Here is a 4425-nt window from a genome sequence, read left to right as displayed (position 1 = left end):
TATACTGACTCACAAGAAGCATGCACCCGCATACTACACAATAACATTCCACTTAGCGCACACAGCCTCTTTCAAAACATCAAAGGAGACGTAAGGATTTACTGGGTGCCTGGTCATGCCGGGCTGCAGGGCAATGAAGGAGTCAACCAGCTCGCCCGTGACACCGCTCTCCGGGCTCCCTGCAGCCGCAGCCAACCCCAGGAACCTACGCCCCCGAAACCCATTACTCTTCAAGACCTCCGCCATCACCCTAACTCGTACGTTCGCCCACACCCACAACTATCGAAACACGAACAAGTACTTTTTAGGCAAGCGCAAATGGGTACCCTCTTAACCCCAGCCAGAGTGGCCCTCTACAACGGAACGCCAACCCCCAGCTGCCCAAAGTGCTCCAAGGCCCTCAATTAGGACCACATCTTCGAAGGATGCAGCCCGTTCCCCGGAGGGAGAGCAGCACTCCAATCACCAGCCCTAAACGACCAACGCCGCCTTGCAGATTTCGTAAAGAAATTTGTTAGAGGTGCCCTGAACTGAGGGTACCTAACCCGGCTGGTAGTTTCGCAATAAAGCTTTATTCATTCATTCATTCGTGATGGATTGTTTGGTTGGCCAATCCCTAGGGGCATCATGCCACAATCATCATCAGACGCGCTGCGGACGCCGGCCAAGGGACGCACGACAACCCCCGACTATAATGCATTTCTGCATAAAATGAACACCATTTGCTGGATCTACAGTGACCGTCTAGTTTGTTCGGCTGTTTTTCGGGCGTTCCACGGACGTCCGTCGTTGCAGATTGGGGTTGGCAGATTACAAAGCACAACATCTCAAGCGGAGGCGAGCACCTTCGACAACGTGAGGCGGAAGCAAAGCGCCTCAGGCATTCAAGCAAGTAGACCTTCCTGCTTTCGCATTCAGAAACTGCTGGAAGTGTTCAGGTGTCCTCGGACTTTTAAAGACGACAGTCTTTTTTGACCCAGAAATTTTGGTCAGTCTGTCTGTCTGTCTGTCTTTGACTTGATTCAGCCACCCGGCCAAATTGGAGCGAGGTGTGCGCAATAGTCTTATATACTCACAGCCAAATCTAAACGTCTAAGTCTGGTTTATATGTTCATACTTGTCCACATTGTTGAACAAGAGCAACACATTACGCAAATATAAGACGGAAAATTAGTACACAGGGGATATTTACAATGTTCCTTTATAAAAATTTTATAGATGCTTGATTTTTGCGAAATGAAATGCTACATCCAGTGCAGAAAAAAAATCACACTGTCGCCCGCTGTCGCCCACGCCACTATAGCTTCTGGCGGCATTTTATGAACTCAAGCGGCAACAGTTACGAAAGGCTCCACTAGACAGGTTCCACCTTCTGCTTGGAACGCACGTGGACTGGGGAAACGCGGTTCTGTAAACGTTGAAGTAGGGCGCCTCGATTCACGCACGCCTCCGCCGTACGGCAGCGCTGGCATCGAGACACCCGCCCTGGAGCAGTGGAACGCGGTAAATTTAAATTTACAATTGAGCAAACCTTTAGCGTGTTTACATTGGGAGGAGCGCAATGCAAGATGGTGATGAATACATTTTTATTTGTCAAGCTGGTGCAGATGTTAGGGCACCCGCCGGGTGGGGGGCTTCCCCATTCCGGGATACCCTGAGCTCGGCTGGCGGTCCAGGCCCTCTTCACCAGTTCACGCTGGATCCCAAGGTCCGGGCTCGTCAGGCGGTTCGCCCACTGCTTGTAGAAGGGGGAGATTATTGGGGCAAGGCCTGGGGTGTTCTGGCACTCCCAAATCTGGTGGTACAGTGTACCGGGCGTTGGACATAAATTGCAGGTAGGCGGGTATTGGGTTAAATCGCATGGAGTAGGGTTCTGTGGGGGTACGTATTTTTCTAGTCAAGTTGAAAAAGAAAATGGTTTAAAAAAATTTACAGACAAGTGTCCCGAAGTCAGCGACTGCACTGGGACCCGCGATGATGAAGTACACGAAAAAGGTTACAGAAGCAGCAGTGGAAGCGAAAACAAGTACAATAAAACATGTGAAGGAAACATGTATTGCATGGTTTTTATATACATTTTACGAAAATGTTAAGCAATGTACATAAAAAGGCATTCGGTTTACAAAAGCACACAAAAAACTACTGCGCAAGCAAATGACGAAAGTAAAACCAGCAAAACCAGGATATTAGGAAACATATCAGGTTAGAAGAAGATTTTTTAGAGATTTTTTTTTAAAGCTGTGATAGATTGTGAAGACTTAATGTTAAGTGGTAGGCGGTTCCACAGATTAATGGCGGAAAAATGAAATGTTTGCTGGCCATAATTAGTTTTTACGTTAGATAACAACAAGCTGTTATTCAAAGGCAAATCTATTATTTTAATGATTGATAATGATTCCCTAAAGTACCCACGTCAAAAATTCAAAACATAATTGGTTGTTGAGTAGTCTGAAAAAAAAATACCTAAGTTATAATCGAACAATGCTGTGACAGGTAAAACTGAATTTTCGCGAAATAGAGGTGAGGCACTTGAGTGGCGAGGGCTGCTAGTAATCATACGGATGGCTTGATTTTGAATGTGCTGAATGGATGATAGGTGGATGTGATATGTGTTACCCCAAGCAGTGATTCCATATTTGATATGACTGTGCATGAAAGCGAAGTAAAGTGATAGCAAAGCCTTGGTTGGAAAGAACGGTCGTGCCTTCAGCAATGCCCGGATGCTAAATGCCATTTTTTTTATATGATCGACGTTAGAAGGGAACTTAAGGTTAGTGTCAAGAATTATACCAAAAAATTGGACGCAGTCGCATGATATGATACGATTAGAGCCAAGTTTTAATTCTGGCAACATACCCAACACTTTCTGGCTGCTTCTAAAGATCGTAAATTTAGTCTTAGTAGGATTAATAATTAAATTATTTCTGCAGCACCACTCAGTCACATTCGTTAAAGCAGCGTTTAATTTATCAGTTAGGGATACTATAGATGTGTCTGATAATGTTATTGTGGTATCGTCAGCATACAAAAGACAGTTGTAGCGGTGCAAAAAGTTGGGTAAGTCATTGATATGCATATTAAACAATAACGGACCGAGAATGGAACCCTGCGGGACACCTTGGTTAATAGTTTTACAGTCGGAGAACGAGCCAGCTGCAGCTACCACATATTGTCTATGAATCAAGTAATTTCTTAATAGAGTAAGTGATGGACGGGTTACACCGTATGCTTCGAGTTTCATGAACAAAATTTTGTGATTGATGGTATCAGAGAGAGAGAGAGAAACAACGTTTTTTATTGTCCGGCAAAAAGACGCGGCCTGAACGTCACGCTGGACGGCCACCCGGCGCTCGCTACCTACTCGCACCCAGCCTCCGAGGAGAACGTGCTGTCGGCCGCTGGCACTCGAGAGCCTCCAGCGCTTGCTGGACAGCCTCGCGCTGGGCGTCGTAGTCCACACTCGCCACCGCACTCGCTAGGCGCGGCGGCAACGCGTCTGTGACACCGTCCTCTACTTTGCATTTCCACAGCATGTGCGCCATGGTGGCTCGGTCCTCGCCACACACCGCACATACGTCACTGGCGTACACCTCTGGGCACACATGTTTCGCCACCACCGGTGTCCACACCGCTCGCGTCTGTAGCTGCCGCAGCGTCACCTCCTCCTGTCTCGTGAGCTTACGGTGGGGCGGCGGGTACATCCGCCTGCCCTCCCGGTACCAGTCCAACACGTCCTTGTACGAGGCGATCGGCACCACTTCGTCGTCGTCCTCCGCAGGTCGGGGGCTCGGGCTCGCGCCGCGGCTGGTGAGCGCGCGCGCCGCCCGGTCCGCCGCCTCGTTGCGGTTCTCGCCCGTGCTCACCGGGCCCATGTGTGCCGGAAACCATTTCACCGTCACCGGCACCGCTCTGTGTCCTAGGGCCCCGCACACCCTCGCCGCGCACGGGGACACGTTGTCCGTCGCAAAGTTCACGATCGCACTCCGCGAGTCGCTTACCACCGTCGTACACCTCGGGTTCGTCAGCGCCAGCGCAATGGCCAGCTCCTCCGCATGCTCCGGGCTCCGCGCCCGCACGCTGCACGCCGTGCACAGCTCCCCGGAGGTCGCTGCGACCACGGCCGCCGCGTACGTGCCCGGGCGGTCCGAGTACCTCGCCACGTCGACGTAGAAGGCTCCGTTGTCCGACGCGTGCGTGGCCGTGAGAGCTTTCGCCCTCGCCAGTCGACGCTCTCGGTCCACCTCGGGATGCATGTGTCTCGGGATCGGCGGCACCTGCAACGAGCGGAGCAGCCCGCACGGCAACGGCGACTGGCCCACACTCCCTTGCAGCCCCCCGCGGTATCCCACTCTTTCCAGTATCGAACGCCCCTAGTTCGCGCTAACCTAGCCAGCTGCGCCGTTCGCTGCGCCTCGGCTATCTCAT

This window comes from Haemaphysalis longicornis, unplaced genomic scaffold (assembly GCF_048455015.1).
Source record: "Haemaphysalis longicornis isolate Haplotype H1 unplaced genomic scaffold, Haemaphysalis longicornis Haplotype H1 scaffold_8, whole genome shotgun sequence".
In the NCBI taxonomy this organism is placed as follows: Eukaryota; Metazoa; Arthropoda; class Arachnida; order Ixodida; family Ixodidae; genus Haemaphysalis; species Haemaphysalis longicornis.
Note: the sequence above shows the minus strand (reverse complement) of the source record.